The following is a 25,861-nucleotide window of genomic DNA, read 5'->3' as shown; positions in this document are numbered from 1 at the left end:
AGGGTTTCTGAGTCAGCACGAGAACCTGACATGCAGCAGAAGCACTTTATGCAGGGGCAACCCGCTCAGGTCTCTCTTCTGTCCTTCACTTGGACGGGGGCTTTCTTTCTCCCAATAAATATATTCTGCTCTTTTTAAAAAAAAAAAAAAAAGTACCTTATGCACATATTCTATTTTACCACACAGAACATTAAGAAAATCAAGAATACAATTCTGTGATTTTAGAAAATTAATAACATTACAGCTTAATCAACATTCAGAATATTTTCAAGTAAAATCAGTTTGAGTTTTTGTTGGGTGTGCTAGTGGTGGGTTGGGTTTTTGTTTTGTTTTTTTTTATAATTTATTTATTTATTTCAAATTGGTAGGACAGTTTCAATAATTAACACATTGCATACATTCTTCCTATGTTTTGTTTTGTTTTTACAAGGAAAGTACAGCTGCAAGACTTAAAACTGTTGCAGCATTAGGACCATTTCAGCTTCTACTTGGAACTCTGCCTGTTCTTGTGTGTTACATACAGACTTAACTCTAGGAATAAGATTTTCCTCTGAGGCAAGTTCAAATGACATTGTGAAAGACAACAGGATGTTTGGTGTGTAAGAACCAGAATGTGCAGGTGAATTCCAAGAAGACAATCAGACCCCCCCACCCGGCCCCAAATATGGCCTTTGAGCACCGCTTTTCTACCTGGGTCTGCACAACCACAGGTGTTAGCTGACAGTATGGTTTGGTTCATTTTGGGGACAGGGAAAAGCAATGGATTTTGTTTCTTTGTTCCTTCATTTACATCATTTTGCAGTTTGAGAAATGAAAGATTGACTATTATTGTATAGAAATCTCATAACATCTCCAATAATACATATTTTGAGGTCACACAGACTCTACAAGGACTAGTTTGGCTTGTTCTAACCAGGATTCAGTCAGTTCAGTGGAAAGTGGTTTGTCCCAACTGAAGTATTGTATGTAGTACCTAATAGTGGTTAAATTAAAATTTTACTTTGAATATGGTCGTATATCCTGAATATTAAAATTGGAGTAAGACTTCAAGTATTACTGAGACCCACACAGAGGGTCTAGGTCTACCACCGAGCAATATGACACACTGATGAAAGAAAGAGATCTGCAGTTGAGGGGCTTTGGGATGACCAATTGCACTCAAGTGAACAAAGGGCCAAGGGTCTGAGTGCCCAAGGCTTTTATGGGTACCAATCAGGGAGGTAGGTGGAGGTCACAGCAGAGTGCACGAAAAGAGAAACTTTGCAGGTATGGCATATAAGAAAAAACGACTCTTGCACTAGGCATAAAGGCCCTCCAATTAGCAGTGCAGTGGTTGATGAAAGGCTGACAACTTTTCTGCCAGGATGTTCTTTTTCAGTTCCATGGCTTCAGCTGAGATGTTATTTCATGTCTTAGTCGTGGAATCTCACAGGCTCTTGCTCGAGCCTCCTTTCCAGACATGGGTGGGGAGGCAATTTTGATCTGCTTTGCTGCAAGGAAACGTGTTGGTGTCTCAGTCAGACTCAATCATGTTCTTCTGGCCAATTAAGAGAACACCTGCTTCTGTACAGCTAGCTCTGCTTATCTCAATAAATAAGGTTGAAGTAAAGGTCAGATAAAGATGGAAGCAAAAGGCTTCATTTTTCAGAGGAACGCTGCTTGGCAGTCTCCTGCAAAATGTAATTCACTGAAGTAGAAAACTCATGATTAAGGTAATAAAATTATTACATTTCAAAATAAAGTTATAAAAAATGAAAAAGGATGCTAGTGTAAATATACACTATATACTGGATAAGTAAATCTCTGAATATGATGATGTTCCACAGTAGATGAAAAAGAATGCTACTAAAAGAAATAACATGATTAGGGCCCGCCAGATAGCTCAGCGGATTAAAGTGCATTCTTAGGTAGAGGCAGGGACTGGGGTTCGATCCCCAGCATGCTGTGCCAGCCCCACTCCCTGCGGCATGCTGAGACAGCCATTAAGACTAGGCATGATGGTACATGCCTGTAATCCCAGCACTTGGGAGGCTGAAAACAGGTGGATCACTATGAGTCCGATCTGTGTAGTGAGATCCTGTAGACTCTAAATATATAGGAAAAAGAAATAACACCATTGCTGCCTGAGAAGGTGGCCTCGTGTCTGAGCAATCCATTCAACTCCAGTGTCCAGCGCACTGTGTACTATCTAACTTCTCAACACAAAAGCATCTGATGTTCTTGTCCCATGTTCAAACAAAGCCCAGTGACTTCACTGTTAAACTGATTAATCACTTGAAGATTCTTTAAAAAAAAAAAAAAAAAAACTCTTCAGAGACATGGCTCAACTGTGTGTTCCTCATGGAAAAAATAATCAATCAAATACTTGCAAAGTTTATAAAACCTCAAAGTTCAAGGCCAGCCAGAGGATTAAAGCACCTGCTTAGGCAGACACAGGGACTGGGGTTTGATCCCCGGCATGTGATCCCCAGCCTGCTGTGCCAGCCCCGCCCCCAGGGCATGCTGAGACATGATTGAGACTGGGTGTGGTGGTGCGCGCCTGTAATCCCAGTGCTTGGGATGCTGAAAACAGGAGGATCACTGAGTCCGATCTGTGTAGTGAGTCCCTGTGGACCCTGTATTAAATACATTAAAGTAAATAAATAAATAAAACCCCAAAGTTCAAGGGAAAAAACCTAATACTTAAAGAGAAAGCAGAGGAGCTAATGACAAAAAAATGCTATACCAAATGACACCATTTGTGTCAGACAGCACTAACAGCACATACTACAGAAAAGCAATGGCAAGCCCATTCTACATAGGCAAAATTTCACTTAAAAACTGAGATACTGATGTGAAGAGGAAGCTTCGTATAGTCTCCCTTGTATAAGAACTCAAAAGAAGAAATACAAATAGAAAGGTATAATATAAGTAAAAGGAAAGCAGGACCTCAAGGACTAACTGATCAAGAGACGGAAAGGAGAAGAGCTAGGAAACATGAATAAGTCAAGCCATACAGTTATATGTAGAAGATGGGCAAGGCAATGATCCTGAGAATCTTCAGAAGATTTTTTAATCTAGCAGTAAATTGGAAAGACTCTCACCCTGAATAACTATATATACTGTTACCTGTGAACTAAGCAACTGCACTGCAGATGTTAATTTGTAATAGTTTCATGCTTCGAGTGCCTGTCATTCTGGTCTTCTGAATATGGGCTGCTTGTCATGACATGACAGTTGCTGCTCTGATGTCTCTCAGGTAGATGGTTGTTCAAGAAGGGGGTGGTGAATGAAAGCAAGAGACAGGAAAAGGAATAATGTGGGACTGTCTTGCTTCAAGGTTGTATATGATGAGATTTTTGGACTTATGTGTAAACGTAAGAAGTATGTAATTCTTTATGCCTATTTTTAAAATATATTCTAATTTTTAAATTTTTTTATTATATTCTGTAGGGACTTAAAGTTCAACATATCAATATTCTTTTTTCTTTCATGGAAAGTATGGGAATAAAAAAGTGCTTGCAACATTCTGTCCCTAACAATTCATTTTACCGTGCAGAATACTTAATTTATAACATCTGAGCCCTGCTGACTAGGAAAGGCTTTCTGAAATCACTGTTGAGAGGTCTGTTCTCACATGAACAAGTCATTCATTTCCTTTACCTCAGTTTTCTCACCCGTGAGGTCAGCCTCACAAAGCTTCTCACAAATCCCGAAAGTAATTCCAGTTTCGTGGCCACTGAAGTCAGGCAGCAGGGTGCCGGCCTGTAAGCCCTCTGACTGCTGGCTGTTCAGGAAGGCAGCAATGCACACGGGTAAGAACAGTGACAGACTAAAATCAGCCTGTCTAGCCCTCAGATTCCTTACATGTTGAGTCAAAATAATGTGATTACACTTCTTGCGACAAAATATTGGTGCTTTGAAATGATCACTTAGCAGAGTTCTTCAGGTATAGAAAGCATTCAGTAGGTGCAAACTATTATCATTGTTGTTAGATTAGGATTGTATCATCAGCACTACCTTCCTTCTGAGGTAAGTCAGCAGTTAGAATAGACAGTATGAAGAAACAAATTTAGGGGGGAAGTAAATCTCTTAATATATATCAAAATACATATCGCCTTATCAAAATAAATAGCCCCTTATCAAAATAAAGCGGTCAGTTTGGGACTTGTTTTCAAATAGGGAAACAGAGGCAATCAGCCAGGGAACTGTGGACCACAGTGCACCCAATGTGAGTCAGTAATACAACCTGGAACCAAGCCCAGAAATAGAGTTTCTGCAGATTAGGGGTTCTCAAATTTCACCAAGTTATATGAAGTTTCCCAACAATAAAGTGTTTCACTTTCTCTACCTCAACATCAGCTTAGAGACAACCAAAGAAAGGCATGTCTACTCACTTACAGATGGTTTCAGAATAAAGCCAAACTTTTAAATGTTATAATTCATGGTAACAAATTCTCTGAAATATATTTCTCTCCCCAGATCACTCTCACAGAGCCTCAGAGTTTGAGTAAACACGTTGGACCTTCAGTAATGGAGTCATGCTTGTGGTCCTGGATTCAATCCCCAGCAAATAATTAACAGTAACAATAATCATAATTCATAATTCATAATAGTAGTAGTATTGAGTTGGGCCTCATTTGCCATCCTACAATAAAAGTAAGTCATGGGCAACTGCTCTGTGATAATCTACTTGGACACATGTGGAAACTGTAGCAGTCACTCACCTCAGATACCCTCCCTGGAGATTTGTTTCTAATGTATGTGGCCCTCATCCTCCCTGGTATCTAAGATATCAGGCACCACTATTAAATCCCTAGATTTGTGTTAACTGAATGCAACTATGCTCCTATTACCATAAATACTTAAAATCAAAACTCATACTTTAACCTAGTGCACATTAACCTCTGCCTCTTTAGTTGCCCAGTATTATTTTATTATATGACAACGTCTTTGTTCCATTCTCATTTCATGTAGTCTGAATGATACTGACCCTCGTCTCAGATCAAAAAGGGAGCTTACAATGCAGGGATAGATTATCAGTGCACATTTTTCTTCTCAGTAATTGGCCCAGAACATGTGCCTTAAATGCGTCCAATGAGAAACAAAGAGTTTTTTTCCTGAAGCTGCAAAAAAAAAAAAAAAAGGACACTTTTCTTCTGGACTTAAACCTTGGTGCATGTGACCCTACTTTGGAGCCTGTAAATACAGCACAGTCCAGTATGGCTCTGAGAGATGCACAAGAACCACATCTTGGAGATATTGCTTGGCCTCCTAAATTTAGCAGCATTCCAAGCAAGCCCTTCTAACCTCATTAGTTAATAAGTTTTCCTTACTAGAAGTTGCCAGTTTGAACCTGTTTATTTGTACACTTGTACTTGACCAGTGTATCAGTTTGCTAGGGCTGAAATACCAAAATAGTACAGACTGGATGACTTAAGCAATATAAATTTGTTTTCTCTCAAAGTGAAAATCCAGGGGCCAGGGAGATAGTGCAGTAGAATAAGTCCTTGCCTGGCAAGTGCAGGGTCCTGAGTCCAATCCCGCAAAAAATAAAATAAAATCTGAAAATCCAACATCAAGGCTTTGGAAGTTTTGGCCTCTCTTGAGATGCCCCCTCCCTTTTTTTATGTTTTATTCATTCATTTATTTGGTACAGAGTCTCACTACGCAGCTCAAACTCGTAGTGACCCTCCTGTCTCGTCCTCTGCAGCACTGGGATTACAGGTATGCACCACCACACCTGCTTTCAGTGGCCAGTTCGGCCCAGGGCCAGCATGGCATGCTGTAGCACCTTCTGGCTGTATTCCTATTGGTCATTTTTCTATACATACATAATTAGTGTCTCTTTATGTACAAATGTCCTCTTCTGTTCAGAGCATCGGTCAGATTTTATTAGGTTGCATCATAATAGCTTGATTTTAACTTAATCACTATATTTTGAAGTGCTGGGAATTATGGTTCCAATAATGGATTTTGAGGGGACACAATCCAGCCCAAAATAACGACTAAGAATTAAGAAACAGTTAAGAAAAACAAATAAAATTATCAAAGTAAATGAAGGAATTTGCCAGATATCAAAAATATGCAAATACAGAAAATTTAAATGTTTAAATATTTATTGCCTACTCCTTTTTACTTTGAGAATTCTAATTACATAAATTTCTTGGTTTTGACACAGTGAACTATTATGACTGATCTGTAAATTCTTTCTTCATTTTTATTTTGGACAACTTTTATTGTTATATTCATTTATGTTTGTAAATAATTTATTTTCAATTTGCAAACTATTAAAAAATTAAAATAAAATAAAATAATATATGCATTACTTTCTTTTTTCTTTATTTAGTACATGGTCTACAGGGTCTCACTACACAGATTGGACTCATAGTGATCCTTCTTGTTTTTCAGCCTCCCAAGCACTGGGACTACAGGCATGCTCCACCACGCCCAGTCTCATTCGCTGTCTCAGTGCACTTTGGGGGCAGGGCCAGCATGGTAGGCCAGGAATCAAACTCCCAGACCCTGCATCTGCCTAAGCAGATACTTTAATCCACTGAGTTATCTGGCTGGCCCAAAAATATGCATTTCTAAAGCAAAGAGTCCACTAAGTTTGCGGTGTAATGAAACACACCCTCACTGGACACATCATTGTAAAATATCAAAACAACAAGAAAAATGAAAGACCTAAAAGGAGAAAGAACAAGTCACCCACAAAGGAACAGAAATCATATTGGTACCAGACTTCTCACCAAAAACACTGAAAGCTAGAAGACAATGGAATCAATCAAGGGGAAAAAAAGTTTTTCAACTGTAAATTCTATTCACAAACCATTATATAAGTTAAACACAAAATAAAAAACACTTCCAAGCATTCAAAATTCAGAATTAGTCTTTCATCTGAATTTTTTGGAAGCTATTGAGGCTATGCCTAATAAAAGAAATAAACCAAGAACAAGGAAGATGCAGGCTTCAAAATATTAAAGCTATGAGGAAGTTCAGGAATGAAGACAGTCCAGCATCCTAAGAACCATCAGTCGGGGTGGAAGACATTTAACGGAATCCCTCTTTGGACCAAGTCTTCATAAATAAAACAGAGTGATACAAGCAAAAAACACAAGAACAAAAGGCAAAGTGAGACCATAGAAAAACATCAAAGTTTTACAAGACAGAAAATAAAATGACAGTACAAAACCTGGCTGTGTCCCAATTAAAATAAGCTTTAGCTTTTAGACTAATCCCATAAACAAAGCACAGTTATAATTTCAAAATAGAATGTAAACTTTATCAGTCTTGACAATGTAGAAGTGTAAATTGTAAAGGTTTAGAAGTAGGGCTGCGGATTTGACTTAGTGGTAAACTGCATGCCTAGCAAGTTGGAAGTCCTGGGTTCGGTCCTCAGCACCAACAAAAAAAAAAAAAAAAAAAGAAAAGAAAAAGAAAGAAGGAGAGAAAGGAAGGAAGGAAGGAAGGAAGGAAGGGAGGGAGAGGGAGGAAGGGAGATAGGGAGGGAGGGAGGGAGGGAGGGAGGGAGGAAGGAAGTAAAATGTACTGAAAGAAAGGTAAAGGTACAAGTGTTCCCCTCTCACAAGGTGAACGGTCAAAAAGAACATTCTATTTTTGAATAAGAAAGTGCTTATGTTTATAACTTAAAGTTTCAAAGGAAACTAATACATTAAGAAGTGACACAGGGGCCATGGAGATGGCTCAGTAGAATAAGCGCTTCCCTGGCAAGTGCAAGGGCCCGAGTTCAAGCCTCGGTTGTGAAAAAAAAAGAAAAAGCGATACAGTGAAATAGTTGAAGGAGAAGGGATATAGGGTGTTAAGTAATTGATCAATGGAAGAAATTCAACAGCTAATGCCTAAAACTTTTCAGTCAAAAGCAGCATAGGGATGTGGGAATTAGCATAGAAAGACTAACAAGATAAAAACTGCCTGTCCTTGAGGAAAGGTCAGAAATGGGGATTGGGTGCTATAAGAGACCATAGCTCCTTATTATGACAGTTCTGTACTATTTTTATTAACAAAAGCTAGTTTATATATTTGTTCTAAATTTGTAAGAGTATTTTAAAGTTTTCTCCAGTACCACTGCCAATTTCCTTTTAAGTCTTCTGTTTCAAGTATAGACCCTAATTCTCATGGGCTTCTCCAAGCTCCCAGTGCCAAGAAATCCTTGGGCACAACTTCAGTCTTCAGCCACCTTGCTGTGAACACCAAAAGCAATGAAGCTTTCGCGATCATGCAAAGGTCAAGGACATTTAATAACAGTGGGTGTTTATATGGTAGCTTTCATCTGACGACTGCAACGATGTTATAACATTCCTTCACTGTGTTTCGGGAGAGGAAGCAGGAGCCGGGTGCTATTAACCCCATTACACATATGGGAAAACTGAGCCAAAGAGCTCTCATAACCAACTTGCTAGGTTGGTTCTGCCACTCAGAATTAAGGCGAAGACTGCTGAGCCTCAGTACTCTCATGATTCTGGGACATTTAACCTTGTTTTGTGTGTTGTGTTGTACTGTGTTGAAGTCTTGAAGGTTCTATCTGAAGACAATGTTGAGTGGGCTTAGTTGTGAGCTTCACTTTTTTCTTCTTTGAGTGATCCAGGGCCATAGGTAGAGCCCATGGGAAGAGGGAAATAAGTCCCCATTGGTGGGTGAGGGTAGGAGAATGAGAGAGAAAGTCATGGTTCATATGGGCAGACTGCCACTGATTCACTAAACTGATGAGAAAGTTTATGCAGTCCCTATAGGTTCTTAGTTCTATGCTCAATATCAGGGAGAACTCCAGAAAGAACAGGATTAGTGTTCATTTACCAATAGCTTATAACTTCCTTAGACTTTTAAGAAATATATACATTGAACAATATGCAAACCAAGGTACACTGGAAGGGAGAAACAAAACAGTGTAATAAGATTTTAGGGGAAAATTAGGTGAAGAAGAGCTTCACTGGATATTTCTCAGTTTTCCTCTCATCTTTCCCTTGCCTTTCCCACTTTTAACAATGATACTGACAGTATGCCCAATATCTGAATCTTGAAATTTTTCAGTATTCATTTTATTAAAAAGTGTCCTTTATTACAAATATTTACACCTTGGCCAGTGAAATCCTCCTCTCACTACAAAGTTATATCTTGAATATGACAAAGCCTATGTGCAAGTCCACAGATGGACTCCAGGTGGAACACCAGTCAAGCCAGGTGAGGAACAGTGGATCACCAAACTGACCACAAGACAGCAAAGGCCACAACACCCCAATTTTACCAGGGAAGGAATGTGCTACATTTTCAGCCTTCTTGGCCCCCATCGAGGACAGCCGGGAAATAGAGGGTCAGGACAATGATTCAGCTCAATTACTAAGGAGGAATACTGGATTCACCTCCAACTAGGACTCTGGATCACGAGAAAGGAAATCACATGGATTAATATACATCACCACTACAACACATCTTTCCATGCATCAAAATAAATGGGGAAACACCAGTATGTAATACATGACAGAGTATAATGCGGTGGTTTCTGTGTGCTGAGCCAGGCCCAAAAGCTTTTGATTTCCCCAGCTTCTCAATCCCCTCCCTGTACTAATCTCTCCTTTCTGTTCCTTGCTCATTCGCATAAATATAAATATCCAAACTCTGGAACACTGCTTCCTTGTGATTCAAGACAAGACTAACTAAGCAAAAACAAGGAGCACCCTGCCCAGCGTGCTCCCACAGAACCAGCAAGAGCTGGAAGGGAAGGCTATTGCACCAGGGCTGGCTCAGTCCCTCAGTTCCTCCTCTTGTCAACACCGTATGTCCTGACGATGTCCTAGTTTTCCTGGTGCTCCAGACACAGCCTATTGCACACACCTGTCTGATATCCTAGAAACAGATGACTGGTACTATTATTAATAATAAGGTACCAGTAAGTAGATATTTTATTAGTTGTGACTAACATCAAAATCATCATAAATACATTATCATTATTAGTAATGATAATAAATTTGACTAATCGTTTCCTAAGAACCCTGACAACATGATGGATTTGCCCATGACCTCTTAGGAAATAAAAATGTAGTGTCCCACACACAGTATTTTGTCATTAGTAAAATTTAAAATGGAGTAAGAGATTCTACTCTGCTGCTCTTGTAGAAGTAGTTCTTACCTCACCAGTTTCACATTCTCACAAGATCTAGACTCCCTCTAATGGTCATATTTTGTTATAACGAAGTTCCTCAAATTCAGTCAGAGATCCAGAGAGCTCTGTTTCCACTTGGGACATGAATAGGGTATATGCTCTCAGACACAGAACCTTCTCTTACTCGAGAATGCTAGAATTTTAAAAAATAAAGATGAATCTAAATTCCTTCTAATCTTTGGAAAAGAAGCAAAATAAATTTTAAAAACACATGTGAACACTATTTCAGTAACTTCTTTAGGCAGGCCAAAGTGACAGGAATTCTATTGTAACCAACAAAAATTACAGAGAGGGCTGGAAGATACTCACACAGTAGAATAAACATCTGCTTGGCAAGCACAGGGTCCTGAGTTCTATCCCCAGTACCGCAAAAAAATAAATAAAAATAAAAAATTACAGAGGAATATCAGACAGATCTGTGACACCACAGGTATGAAAGAGCCTACACCTCAACTATTCAGTGGTGCATCTGATCTTCAGTTCCTGCTATACCTCTCACTAAGCCAGCATACCAGTTCCTTAAGCCTGGTTCAGCCGGGAGTCTCAGTTGAAAATCAAAGTGAGGGCTGGGGAGGTAGCTCGGGGGTCTAAGCACCCGCCTGGTAAGTCTAAGGACCCAGGTCCAATATCTGGTACCACATGCCGGGCTGGCCTTGCCCTGGGTGTGCCGAGCAGGGCACCAAGACTGGGTGTGGTGGTGCACACCTATAATTCCAGGGCTAGGGAGGCTGAGACAGGAGGATCACTATGAGTCCAAGCTGTGTAGTGAGACCCTGTACCAAAGAGATAAATAATTTTTAAAAATAAAGTCATACATAACATAACATAAAATAAAAAAAGAAAAAGTGAGCAACACCTCACCTGCTCATAGGGCAGAACTAGAGAAGACAGTCTCATCATCCTTTTTCAAGGCATTATGTAGTCTTAATTTCCTATTCACTTAATTATGCATTAAAAGCAGATGAATTACATACTAGAGAGAGATGGAGTCTGTTGTTAAAAATCTAAACAAGACTGGGCACGGTGGTGTGTGCCTGTAATCCCAGCACTTGGGAGACTGAAAATAGGAGGATCACTAGGAGTCCAATCTGTGTAATGAGATCCTTTTGTCCCTGTACTAAATACATAAAAAATAAAAATCTAAATAACAAATAAAAGCAAAATCGCCATCTTTGAAGTTATCTTAAGTACTGCATTTCTATTGTTGATTCTGAAATGACCCAACCAGTCTGCTATTTAACTATGAACTACACCTATTTGACTCTGTCCCTCCTGAAAACTTCCTCCAAAAACACAATAAAGGTATTTGAAAGGAAGAAAGAAGGTAAAATGAGATGAGAGGCCAATGTCACCATCTCTGGGGAAGATAGAAAACATGGAAGTGTGAGGCTTAGATGGAAGAAAATAACTAAAACACCTGCAGAGGACACTAATTTGAATTTCTTTTTTTTCATGATTGTAGGAATTTATTCATACAACATTCCTGAAATCACAAAATTGTAGAGATGAAGAAAACAGTTCAGCAGCTAGGGGTTAGGTGGTAAGGAAAAAGAAGTAGGTATGACTACAAAGGATATATTTCGTCACATGAAGGATATATTTCTAGTGCTATAATAGTTCTGTATTTTAATTCTGACCAGTTACATAATTTTAACAAAATGACATAGAACTTTACTCACACATTACACCAATGTCAGTATCTGATTTTGATAACATACTACAGTTATGTAAGATCTAATCAATGGTGGAAATTAGGTGAAGAGCACTGGGATCTTCTTGTACTATTTTATGAATTTCACAAACTGTCAGTCACAGACCCTGAAAAGGCTCAAGTAGTTACCTGGTTCAAAAAGTAGGGGTATAAGATCATCTGGCAGCTCCAGAATCTCCTAGGACACCTCCATCAAGCTAGCAGACACAAGAAAAAAGAGAGCAGGGACTCATACATGAGGAACATTACGGGCCAGCTGAGAAACATGTCCCCCCATGAGACTAAGTTCCGCCAGCCAGAATTTAATCACGTGGCTACACTTCCCTGCAAGGGAAGCTGGGAAAAGTAGTCAAGCTCTCTGTCAAGGAGGAAAAGAGAATTCTAACTGCTAGAACAAATTATAGTTCAGGCAATGACTATATCACCTGCACATTCTTCTCAGTATCCTAGTATAGGGTGCTCATTGAATTATAAAATCACAAAGGCCTATTTGGGCCAGGGAGATAGCTCAGTGGTCTAAGCACCTGCCTGGCAAATAAAAGGACCCAGCTTCAATTCCTGGTACCACATGCCAAGCCAGCCCCAACCCAGGCACACTGTGCTAGTCATAGAAACTGGGTGTGGTGATTTACGCCTATAATCCCAGCACCTGGGAAGCTGAAAACAGAAGGATCACTACAAGTCTGAGCTGCATAGTGAGACCCTGTACCAAATAAAAAAGGAAAAAAGGCCTATTCTTTAGGGAAGTTACTCTGTGTGTTTAATCACAATATTATATAGTGTTTACTCTGTACCAGGCATGATTTTAATTACCTTACTTTCATAAATTCATTTAATCCTCACAATAATCATGTAATGTTGGTATTATGCCTGTTTCACAGATAAGAAAATTGAGGCTCACTGAGGCTGCATAATTAATCCTGATCAGATAGAAAACAAATAGCAGAGCTGGCCGGGGAGATAGCTCAGTAGAATAAGCACTTCCCTGGCAAGCGCAAGGGCCTGAGTTCAATCCCTGGTTCCACCAAAAAAAAAAAAAAAGTAACAAATACCAGAGCTGAGATGAGAAGTCACCAATCCAAAACCAGAGCCTATCCCTAAAAACACTGTTTAAGTTAACTCAAGCTTGGAGAAAATAAGCACTTACCATGTTTAGCAGGTGCTGTGCTGGCAGTGTTTGCCATTCTAGATAGTTGCAGTTTCAACCTTAACCAGGAAGTTCCTTCTCCTGCTCCAAAGCATGTGACACTCTTCCCTGGAGCAGCAGTGAAAGTAACCATGACAATCACTCAGACTGAACAGCTAGCTTCTTGGATCACAGTCAGGCTCCAGCAGTGTGCAGGGCACAGGAGCAAGGGGGGTAAGCTGGCCTCCTTGGTGATGCATTGGATAAACAAGTCTGTAAAGAGCAAAATAACAGCAATTAACACTGTGGAACAGGATACAAGTGGATAGCACATCCTGCACACTTCATTGTACATCAATTACTGTTTTTTGATTAGCACCTTTCTACTGATAAATATGATGTGAGGAACCATTAATGCTTACCACACTTATGAATTATGAGGTAATCCTACCATTATTATGATCCTCATTTGAGAAATAAGGAAATTGAGACTCAGAGACATTAAGCAACTTACCTAAAAACATACAGCTAGCAACAGACCAAAGCTGTTAATATCCAAAGATACTCTGTGTGTCACATGAAATCTGAATAGCATGGAACTGTAGAAGACAGTTAAAAGGGCCCAGGAAAAGAGAAGCAGATTGGAATCCATGAGACTGGTTCCCTAGTTGTGCATTTGTGTCAATTCTGGAGCGAAATGAAAGAAATGTAGGAGAACTCTCTATACAACTATTATACCAACACTTATATAGTCGTTTATGCTCATTATATTAGTTCAAACTTTGTTATCTCTCTACCTTCCCTCCAGGTATTATGACCAATGTCTTGGCAGGAAGGACCTAGACCACTCTGGTGAGGAAGGGGTAGACTTCATAGGCACATCCTCCCTCCCTGTGATGTTTTTACAAATTGTATATATATGGATGCACCTCATCTTGTATATCTATATCATGTATGTATGTGCGCACAATACTTGTATATGAGAAAACACATACACACTTGGGTGAAGTTCAACATATTCTATGAACTGTAAGTCCTAAGGTAAATTGTTTATTCCCTCTGAAGCTTAGGCATCTTCTCTATAAAAGAATTCCCTACTAGACTGTTATATTAAATGCACGTGAAATCTCTATAAATTAGAAAACTGGATCAGAAACGTAAGGTTAGTGTATGTATCAAGGTACAGAATGCATCCTTTAATGACTTGCCTGAAATTCTGTCTTGTTAACTCTGTCCATGTTCTCCATCTCTTCTTGTTGGCTTGTGGAAGCACAATCAAGGCAGGAAAATGAATGCTGCTTTTTAGACATGCATGATTTTTGACCCTTAGAAACTGAGCTCTTGAAGTGAGTGAGCAGGTAGGACAAAGTACAATATGCGGCACATCAGTGACTGATAAACAAATCACCTGGCCTACATCATGACCAGCAATTCAAAGCCACCCAATACAAGTCTCATTCAATAGGGCGAGCGACCTAATGTGCCCGAAGTGGTTCTTTTAATATGCTGCATGCACTGTGTCACAACGATGGGGCACATTACAGCTGCCTCTATGGCTTTATTCAAAATTACTTCCAGAAAAAGTAACACTACAGGAAGAAAGACCTAGGTGCAGACATACTTGTGTGAGGGGTTTCTGTGACCTTCCGTGCCGTGCAGCAGAGCTCGTTTCACACCCACTGGGTTGCTCAGGTTGAACTGACCAAAGCAATGGTTATGGAGAAGACTAGTCCTCTGCTGGTAAGGAGGGAATTTGTGAAACAGTATTATACTCTGCTGAACCAGGCCCCAGACATGCTGCATCAATTTTATGGAAAGAACTCTTCCTATGTCCATGGGAGAGTGGATTCAAATAGAAAACCTACAGATGCAGTCTATGGACAGAAAGAAATTCATAGGAAAGTGATGTCACAAAACTTCACCAACTGCTTCACCAAGATCCACCACATCAATGCACATGTTACCCTGAGTAATGGTGTGGCGGTCCAGGTCATAGGACTGCTCTCTAACAACAACCAGGCTTTACGGAGGTTCGTGCAGACATTTGTCCTTGCTCCTGAGGGCTTGGCTGTAAATAAATTCTATGTTTATAACAGTATCTTCAGATACCAACATGAGGTTTTTGATGGTTTTGTCACTGAGCCTCAGGAAGAATCTGAGGAAGAAGTAGAAGAGCCTGAAGACAGCAGACACATGAGGTTGTACCCGATAATTCTGGTATTTTCTATGATCAAACTGTCAGCAATGACCTGGAAGAACATTTAGAGGAACTCATTGCTGAACCACAGCCTGATACTGAGCCAGAACCAGAGCAAGAACCTGCATCTGAAATCCAAGAGGAAAAGTCTGAACCTGTTTTAGAAGCTGCTCCTGAGGATGCTCAGAAGAGTTCTCCAGCACCTACAGACATAGCTCAGACAGTACAGGACTTGAGGACATATTTTTGGTCACCTGTGACCAGTAAGAACCTTCCTCCTATTGTCTTCTTCCTGTTACTGGGATACCTCATGTTGTGAAAATACCAGCATCACAGCCCCATCTAGAATCTAAACCTGAATCTCAGATTCTACCGCAAAGGCTCCAGAGGGATCAGAGTGAGAGAACAATGAATAAATATTCCTTCCCAAAGGGGACCCAGACCAATTTGTGAAGCTGGGGAGTAAGGTGATGTTGAACCTCAGAGAACTGTGAGACCTCTGGACAGCCACCAGCTGTTTATCAGGAATGTGCCTCATGAGGTAGACAAATCAGAACTCAAAAGATTTCTTTCAAAGCTATGGGAGTGTGGTGGAGCTGCACATAAACAGCAGGGGAAAGCTGCCCAATTTTGGCTTTGTCATGTTCGATGATTTTGAGCCTGTGGAGAAGGTCCTTAGCAACAGGCCCAACATGTTCAGAGGTGAAGTTCATCTGAATGTGGAAGAGAAGAAGACTCATGCTGCTAGGGAAGGGGATTATCAAGACAACCACCTGCGGGGACTTGGAGGTCCCTGAGGTGGGCTGGGTGCTGGCCTGAGAGGTCCTCCCCATGGAAGAATGGTGCAGAAGCCTGGCTTTGGAGTAGGAAGGGGGACTGTTCCATGGCAGTGGATTGTTCTTCACCAAGCTCCACAAGAGAACCCAGCTCCTGTGGACCAGCAAATTTCTTCAGCCACCCTTCGGTGGCTGCAAGACCCCAGTCTGTTATAAACTGCTTCAGTATGTATAATTTTACTTCTTTTGTGTTGGTGGTGCATGCCCCCTTCCTTTTTCCTCTTTCTCTTGGCCTTTCAGTCCTTTTCTTCCAATTTTGTAGAATATTTTAGGAGTAGCAGATTTTTAAAGAAGAAAAAAAGACTGAATTTCCTTGCTTATTTTACATATACAGACTGGGTTTTTTTAAAAACAGCCATTTCCCCAAAGGAATGTATCACTTATTACTGACATTTAGTATGTCTCATTCATTGGAATATTTCTTCCCTATTTTTTACGTGTTCCAAAAGCCTGTGAGAAGTACAGGATTTGATAAACATTTTGGAGGCAGGAAAAATCCAAATCATTTCTTTGTGAGTCATGACTCTTCTGATGTTGACAAATGGTTGTATGGGAAATCTGAAAAACTATTCTCACTGATATGGTTGGAAACCAAATAAACAGTGTTAATAGGAAAAAAAAAAAAAAAAAGACCTAGAACACTCCAGCAGAAGAGGGTACAATCTAGCTGAGGGACTCATGCTTCCTGATCCAGTAAGAGTTTGCAGAACAAAATAACCAATGTCCTCCAGAAAAATCACAACTTGAAACAATGGCAGAGAAAGAAGAAGTGTACCTGATAAAATAGAGGGAAGTCTGTGATTCTCTTGGCAAGGTGTTCCAAATACTAGTAACTGCAGCTGCAGAGACAAGAAGACTCACCTCTTCTTCTTCTTCATCATCTCTTCCTAGCTGGGGCCACAGGTCCCAAGCTTCACTAATGAACACAGTGAACCACAGACTTAAAGATGAGACCCTGGGAGATTCAGAAGAAACGCTTAAAAGATGAAGAAGTCTCAAGGGAAAAGAATGAAGAAAAGAGAAGTCATTTGCTACTGGTTGTCTGAGGCGAGCATGTTGACAGGTGTCACAACAGGCAAAGTAAAGTGGCTTACAGCATTGATCTTTTGCATAGGAAAGCACATCGTTATCAAGTTTAAAATTACAGTTAGAGGGGCTGGTGAGATGGCTCAGTGGTCTAAAGCACCTACTTAGAACAAGCTTAGCAAAGCACAGGGACCGCGGTTCAATCCCCCAGCACACATGCCAGCCAGCCCTGCCCCCTGGTGGGCTGAGCTGGCCCCACACACACACACACACATAAATAAATAAATAAATAAAATTTAAAAAAATTACAGTTAGACCTCCGGAGCTAGTGTCTCGCTATGGCATTATATGGTTCCAGTTCCTCGAAAGTTTTAGCAACATATTGGTGTCCTCTATGTAGGGCAAACTGAATGTGGTAGATTATTGAAAGGAAATTAATTCTCTAGAGCAAGAAAGGACTGCAGCAACACTTCTGGACGCTGAGGGCATTCTCTCAGTCGCTGAGAGCGAGCAGAGCTACTAGGGCCTCATCCCACTGACATCAGGTAACCTAACTCCTCGCACCCCGCCCTCTGTGGATTCTCCTCCTCAGCCTCATCTCACAGTGCTGCTACAGTTTAAGGTTCCAGAGTGTTGGATGCACCTGTATCTCGCTTTCTTGGCTGGCGGAGACCAAATCTAGTGGAAAAATCTAGCCCCAATACCCAGCAGTGAGTGACATGTACCTGAGGAAGAGCATCCTACTACAGTACTTACAAGAGACTAAGAGTTTCTGCAGTGCTCTAAGGAGAGGCCCACAAAGCCCGGAACTTCCAGCTGCGAAGGCCCACTGAGCAGTGCTTCCGCTTCCCGAAACGAAACTGCGCAGGCGCAGAACCACGGAGACACGCCCACCTGAACGACTCTCTAGGCCGGCGTGCCGGCCCTCAGGGAGCCTCCACTGCTCTGGCGGTCGTCCCAAGGTGTAGCGCCTGCAGCCTGCGTGGACCCATCAGGGATATGTGTGTGCTTCAGTTCAGGAGCGGCAGGCTTTGGTGTGAGCACCGATCTCCATAGCCTGATGGTGCACAGCTGGTCTACAAACCTCAAGGCAGTAACTAACCATCGTCACAACTGACATAAATATGAATATGGCTATAAGAGAAGCATGGGGTGGATTGTGGGATTAAGGAAGTCTCTGATTAAGGAATTCAGAGACTGTGATTGTCTTATCTGTTTAGCATGTTGAGGCCAGAAAGTGTAGGAACTATTCAGAACCCGTAGACCAGCTGCCCGTTACAAGCTGTGCGGCCTCGGGGTCCTTCCTGAGCCTCAGAATGTTCCACAGCAAATGAATAATACAGACATACTGATGATGTCTCTGTGACCACACTACAAAGGAATCATTTCGGACAACGTCTGTCTGCGTAGCTACTACTATTTCTGCTGCCATTTCCAACTTTTTAGTTGTATATGTTTGAACAATTAATTTTATTTCTCTGGGGCTATGTTGCCTATAAAATGAAGGGTTTGGATTTCTAGGATTCCTCCACAGCTCTGACACTCTGCCATGACCCAAAAGCACCGTTGTTTGCCTCTGGTTGTATTATGTGCCAACCTTCAGTACTACATGGTTCTGTTTTCCAAGTGTGGTCCCAGTTTCCCCCACACCCTTCCTGCTAAGAAGAGCTGAAGTTTTCCTAGGAAGTTGGCACAACTGTATTCATTGCAATAGTAGCTATGAATCCAGGTGCTGAGGAGCAGTAAGAGGCTGTTGGCTTTGTGACTGCTACCAAGGCGCATCCCTGAAATGTGGAAAGAGCCACTGTTATGGCCCGTTTCTTCATGGAGCTATAGAGCTATGACCTCATGGACTCTTTCTGTGGATCAAATGGAGTAGTGTCTATCTTGCGCATGCCATGAGTAGCAATAGTTACATGTGCTGGCACCCATGTAATGTGTTTTTTCCCCCTTGAGTGTTAAAATTTTATTATAACAACTATTGGTAATCATAGAGAATTATGTCAGCTGTTCCACTTTCCTCAACCAAGCAAAGGAGCCAGGCACCAGCTTTGTGCATAGCTTGAAGGTCAAATAGAAATAACAATAGCTCTTACTACAGCCATTGCTTATGAAGAACTCAATTGTTTTGGTTCAGTAAGTTGAAGCTCAACATTTTTCTGATTTTTTTGCTCAAATACAAAGTTTAATATCTACAAATTACTTTAGGTTTCCCCAGTGGGAAGGGTTCAGTTGTTTGGTCAAGAGTACAGTATTGGGTCCAGTGATATCAACTGATTTAATGCTCTGTAACTCACAGTCATTTTTCCATGAGCCATCCAGCTTCTTTGTTGGCTATGTTTTCCTTCACTTTTCTTTTTTTCCCTTCCTTTTTTTCTTCCTTTATTCCCACTTTCCTGCTTTTCCCTCATTTGTTTCCTTGTTCAGTTAGTCTTTGCCATCCATACTACGCCTTTACATGTGCCCACCTAAAGCAACTCCAAGAGGCCACGGAGTTGGAGAGAGGAAGGAACAGCTGAGTGACTTACAAGGTCTCAACAACAGGACCTGAGACTGATAGGGTGTGGAGGAGGGCAACAATCTGGGTTAGCTCCAGCATCCCTGCCTGGGCACCTGGGGAGATGAGAGCCCAGGGGTGAGCTTGGGAGCTGTTCTCTACTTTGTACCCACACTGAAGGATCAGAGCGAAGCTGGTCTGGGGCTGAAAACCAGGGAAGAGCTAATATTCAGAAGCACTGCAGAGGAGGGATGTGGGAGCCCCGCAGCAGTGGCCGTATCCAGGGCCAATGACTAGAAAGAGAAAAGGAAGAAACCTCAGGGACAGCAGAAATTGAGAATTGTGCAAAGGAAACCTATGAAGAAGACCGAAAAATAACTAGAAAATCAAAGAGGAAAGGTGAGGAAGGAGAAAGTTTCAAGAACTGAGGAATTTCCATGACGGGTGCAATTGTAAGCTGGGATGTGGAAAGTGTTCAGCATGTAGCAAGGTGCCCAAGAGATCTAGGCTGCAGCATCTTGGGAAGTGGCTGGGGTCCTGGGACTGTGGAGGACTGAGAAAAGAATGGAATGGTGGCCCTGGAGGCAATGTGGCTCTAAGCTTCCCAGAAGATCAAATTTGAATGACAAAAGAAAGAGCGGTAGTTTGTTGCCCTTGTTGATGTGAGGAAGCCCAGAACAAGTTCCCACAGGCCAGGGGGTGCTTTGGAGATAAGAACAAGTGTCAGCTCTGTGTGGTGTCATGTGCCTCTGTAAGGCCAGCACTTGGGGAACTGAGGCAGAATGATCTCTGTAAATCTGAGGCCAACCTGAATTATGTAACAAAACTGTCTCAAAAATTTAAAAAATAGGGCCAGCCAAATAGCTCAGCAGATTAAAGCACCTACAAGCAGGCACAGGGGCCAGGGTTTGATCCCTAGGCCTGCCCTGCTGGCCCCACCCCCAGGAGCACGCTGAGATGACAATTGAGACTGGGCATGGTGGAGCACCTGTAATCCCAGCTCTTGAGAGGCTGTAAACAGGCAGATCACTACGAGTCCGATCTAGTAGTGAGACCCTGAACACCCTTTAGACCCTTCCCTAAAATACAGAAAAAAAAAAATTAAAAACTAAAATCAAACTAAAAAGAGCAAGCATCAACTCCAATATCTTCCATTAGCTCCAGGCTTAATACCACTTAAAGATACAAAGGCTAAAGCCAGAATTCACACTTGCTGCCTTTTGATAATATTAGTTATGGTACTTTCACAGACTCAGGTTATATTAAATAGTTGCATACATATTATTTCACTGCTTTCCATAACAAGTTTGCAATGTTAGTATCATTGTCTCCATCTGATGGAGTGAACTAAAGCAGATTAACTCACCTGACCATGGCCATACAGGTGATGCAGACAGAACTGGGACCCCATACTATCTGACTCCTAAGCCTATTATCCTTCCATTTCTCCCCATTTGGTGCGCATGTCCACACATGAGGCAGGACACAGAGAAAGCTGGCGTTCATGCGGCCCTCAGAAGCCCTGCTGCATGCCTGCGGCTCTGCAGGGCAGCACTGAGTTGTTTAAAGGCAGCTCCCGACACTGCTGCTTTCAAATGAGGCAGAAAGCAGGGCTACGTGGGCCAACACCTCCACCCCTTCTCAGCTAGCTAGACACTTGCTAGGGGTGGATCCTCCTGCAGTCATCACCATGAGGCACACATTGCAGCACATCTCAGTAGGGAGGTCCCCTATAACCTCTATTGTTTTTAGAAGGCAACCTTCCGACATCAGCAAGGTACTATTCTCTGCCTAGCCAATACCAAGAATATAAATTCTATTTTTCTGACGCCACAGACCAAAGCAGAACCCTGACAGCTTTTATGAGATAAGACCCAGGAAAATTGAATTGGACACCATAGAGCCTGAGAAATTGAGCCTTTATTTTCCTATACATCAAGGGCACAGCCATGTGTTATACATGTAACAATATTACAGCTGTTCGTAGGCACCAACATTAGTCACACATTCAGCAAGGCCATCAGGATGGACAACTTCAGGTTAGATTGTGGTGTGGTTCAACACCACTCCGGGGCCTGGCTAGGGGGTGTAGCACCCACAGTAATTGTTGGTGCACCCAACTCAGCAGAGACGGTTTTTCACCAGGGGGATTAGCAGAGGCCTGGGGACTTCAAAAGAGAGAAGAATTGAGGCTACCTTTGGGAATCGAGAGCGGCATCCCAGAGAGGAAGGTATTTGAATTAGGTCATGCAAAGTGGGAAGAAGTTTGTCAAAAAGCAGGGAGGAGGGTGTTTCAGAAAGACAAAGCAGCTGTGTGAAAACACAGGAACATGATAGAGCAAGGTATAGTTTGGGAAGATGGGCAATTGCATGTGGCAGGAGCATGACTTGTGTACCGGAAGTATTGATAGAAAACGGCGCTGGAGCGCACACTGGTAACACTCTGCATGACTTCTTATGCCATGCTAACCTCCTTGTGCCCAGTGTTCTATTTTTGGTGCACAGAAAAAATGGAACATGTTATTTTTTTCCCTTCAAGTTCTTGTTTTTTCAATTTTTGTAAGTAACATATGAATTTTACACAAAAAAGAAAGTTACAATGGTTCTTACCCTTTAAGCATTCATCCCACAAATATTTATTGAGCACTTACTATGTGCCAGCAATATTCCAGGCCAATGACACACAGAAAAGAATTTAAAAAAAAAAAAGAAAGAAAAGAAAAGAAAATCGCTCTCTCAGGACCCCTCTGGACACAGCCCAAGCCCAGGCCTGGCAAGTGTATGAGAGAGCTTCCACGCTTCCCTTTGCCTGCTGGATCCCTCCAGACCCAGCCCAGACCCACTTGTGAATGAGTCCTTCTCTCCTGCTCTCTGGACCCCTCCAGACACAGCCCAGGCCTGGCGTATAGGCCTAGTGTGAAACGCTGCGGCTAACGTCCCTGCAGAGAGCCTGGGGGCCAGAACCACCCAGCTAATCCAGCAGCAGAACATATTGTCAAAGGGACACAACAGGTTCACTTCCAAGGGCTGCAGCAGAAAGAAGCTGAGCACAGCAGCCAGACCCAAGCCAGGCACAACTGGATGAATTCCAACTTTGTAGATCTGCACCCAGTAAGCTGAGAAACTTTGCTGGAGACTCAGATCTATAAAAACATCCTCCCTCTTTCTCTCTTGACTGAGAGAGGAGGAAAAAGGTAACCAGAGTGACCTGGTCTGCCTAGAAAACACCAAGTACATCAAGGGGAGGTGATCAGATAGAACTTAGCAGAACTAACTTAAGTACAAATTCCCAATTTAATTTCTGCTTAGCTATATAATCATAATGATTGTTCTTACTGTATAAAATACAAGCCCACTAGTTACAAAAATTTGTCCACTGCTAAATACCATTACCCATTATTAGTGTTCCTTATTGTAGTTCTCTGAATACAAAACTATAACTGCCTTAATCATATAGAATCTCTCTTGGGTAAGACTTTCAGTAAGTGCTAAAGTTATAACTGCACCACAGCTCTACACCAAAGGTCAGAGGATAGTGCTATACAAAATGACAAAGAGAAGGAGCAAAATGCAATCTCAGGCCCTGAGCCCACCCAGAATAAGTGCAGAAGACGCTAGCAAGAAACTGAGAAGAAACTCAGAATTATACAGCTGAAATATCTGAATGAATAACGTCTAAGTAAAGAAACAACTGCAGAAATGTATAGAGGAACTCAGATCAGCAATAACCTCTGAAATAAAGAAGAAATCTCTGAATTAATAACATCTGAAGTAAAGAATCAACTCCAGAAACATATAGAGGAAATCAGATCAGAAATCAACTTTGAAGTAAAAAAAGGAAGGAAAACTATAATGAAAGACAATAACTGCTTCTCAAGAAGACACTGGTAAAAAAAAAAAAATAGAGATTACAAAAACAATGGAATGCTTGAATGAGCAATATAGGAAAGAATAGATCGCATGAATCAGAGTCAAAGAGGTATAGATGAACTTAAAATCTCAATCACAAGCTTGCAAAACTGATTGAGTGAAAGTGAAGATAGAGTTTCAGATCTTGAAGACATCATTGCAGCTAGTGAAAAGGTAAGAAAAGACCTCTTAAAAACAACTAGGATGCAGGAAAAAATAATTCATCACCTGCAGGACGATGCAAAGATGAACAATGTGAGATTAATAGGTATCAAAGAGAAAGAAGGAGTCAATACAAATGATATAAACAGAATATGGGCAGAAGTAATAGCAGAAAACTTCCCAAATATGGGCCAACAATCTGACATCCAGGTAACCAAAGCATAGAAAACTCCAAATAACATCAACACAATTAAAAACACATGGAGACATATAATAGTCAAGATCCCAGAAATCCAGCACAAGAACAATATACTGAAAGCCACTCGAGAAAAGAAACAGGTAACATTCAAAGGAAAACCCTTCAGAATAAAGGCAGACTTCTCTTCACAAACCATGAAGTCAGGAAGAGCATGGAGCAGAGTACTTCAAGTCTTCTATGAAAACAAATTCCAACCTAGACCACTATATCCTGCAAAACTCTCTTTCACATTTGAGGGAGAAGCGAAATACTTCCATGACAAAGAACAACTAAAGAATTTCATGATCTCAAAGCCAACCCTATACAGACTACTGAAAGATGTGGCACGCGGGAGGGCGGTGCGCACACATGGCTGGCCAGCGAGTCCCCGGACATTTGCTGCACAGCAGAGCCGGGTGCTCGAAGTGGTGTCACTACCCCGCCTTGCAGCGTCTGCTCCTTCCCGGCTGGGGGCAGGAGGGGAGAATGGCTTCGGAGATGGAGTCCTCTCTGGAGGCCAGCTTCTCCAACAGCTGCGTGGTGCCAGCCACTGAGGGGTGTCTGCCTCCTGCCCACTCCCGCATCTTCAAGATCATGGTGATCCGCGACTCCAATGTGGGCAAGACGTGTCTGACCTACCGCTTCTGCGCCGGCCGCTTCCCGGACCGCACGGAGGCCACCATCGGGGTGGATTTCCGAGAAGGAGCGGTGGAGATCGCCGGGGAGCGCGTCAAGATCCAGCTGTGGGACACGGCAGGCCAGGAGCGCCTCCACAAGAGCACGGTGCAGCACTACTGCGCAACGTGCACGCCGTGGTCTTCGTGTACGATGTCACCAACGTGGCCAGCTTCCACAGACTGCCGGCCTGGATCGAGGAGTGCAAGCAGCACCTGCTGGCCGGCGACAACCCGCGCATCCTCGTGGGGAACAAGAGTGACTTGCGCGGCGCCGTGCAGGTGCCCACGGACCTGGCGTGGAAGTTCGCGGACGCGCACAGCCTGCCGCTGTTCGAGAGGTCGGCCAAGAGCCCGCACGACAGCGACCACGTGGAGTCTGTCTTCACGACCCTGGCGCACGAGCTCCAGAGCCACAGCCCGCTCGTGCTCAGCCAGCCCCCTGGCGCAGGGTGGCCCTGAAGCCCGAGGCCAAGCCCGCGCTGCCCTGCTGGTGCTGAGTGGAGACGTGAGCGGGGTCTGCCGAGCAGCGCTGCCCAGTGCCCGCGTCGTGTCTCCTTCATCAGGGCTGTCACTGTGACCCCGGGGAAAGGTACCTCTCACTGAGGTGGGAGAGGCGAGCAGGATGTGCCCTGGGCTGGAGGGAGGCAGGGACAGAGCCTGTGGAAAGGAGCGAGCGGGAGCTGGGGCTCCTCCACTGCCCGGAGCCTCCTGGTCTCTTGCTCTTCTCTTGTCCCCAACTAATTTAGCAACTAAGTGCCGGATAAAATTAGCTTCCAGATATTTGCATGTATCTCCGGGGGCTTCACTGATTCCTGTGAGTCTGTGTGCATTCCCCTGATGGCACTGTATTATCAACGTCTATGTGATGACAGCAAAATAGTCCTTCTCAGTATGATGAATATGTTAGAGCCAGGGTGTCCATAATCCTGGGACAAGGGAAGCTGAGGCAGGAGGACTGCCAAGAGTTCAGGCCAGTCTGAACTACACAGTGAGACCCTGTCTCAAGCAAACAAAAACAAATTGAAAAATAATTTTGTCAGCTGTGCAGATAGCTCAGTGGCTTAAGTGCCTGCCTAGCAAATCCCGACTTTGATCCCTGGTACCAGGGCAAAAAAAAGAAAGAAAAAGAAAAATATTCTGTCTCTCCCTCAGTAGTGAAAAGAACCTTTCCCACATTTTTGCCCTTTACTTTTGAATTTAAGACTTTGCACAAAGAAAATAACACACTTGCATATGGAGCTATTTACACCAATGGAATGTAAGCCATGGACTTTAACTGACGCGTGTGCATTCACTGAGTGAGTCTTCACTGCCCGGGAGCAT

General features: G+C 42.4%; 2 pseudogenes across 1 annotated transcript; both read left to right on the top strand.

Annotated features, from left to right (window-relative positions):
• Positions 1-14,706: 14,706 nt before the first annotated feature.
• On the top strand, positions 14,707-15,990 carry LOC101570117 (annotated as a pseudogene).
• Positions 15,991-24,347: 8,357 nt separating this feature from the next.
• LOC101593162 lies at positions 24,348-25,197 on the top strand (annotated as a pseudogene). The gene has a single exon (XR_192849.2). The product of XR_192849.2 is annotated as a ras-related protein Rab-33B pseudogene (transcript).
• The last annotated feature ends 664 nt before the right edge of the window (positions 25,198-25,861 follow it).

This window comes from Octodon degus, unplaced genomic scaffold (genome assembly GCF_000260255.1).
Source record: "Octodon degus isolate 3935 unplaced genomic scaffold, OctDeg1.0 scaffold00209, whole genome shotgun sequence".
Classification (NCBI taxonomy): domain Eukaryota; kingdom Metazoa; phylum Chordata; class Mammalia; order Rodentia; family Octodontidae; genus Octodon; species Octodon degus.
This window is presented reverse-complemented; position numbering and strand designations above follow the sequence as displayed.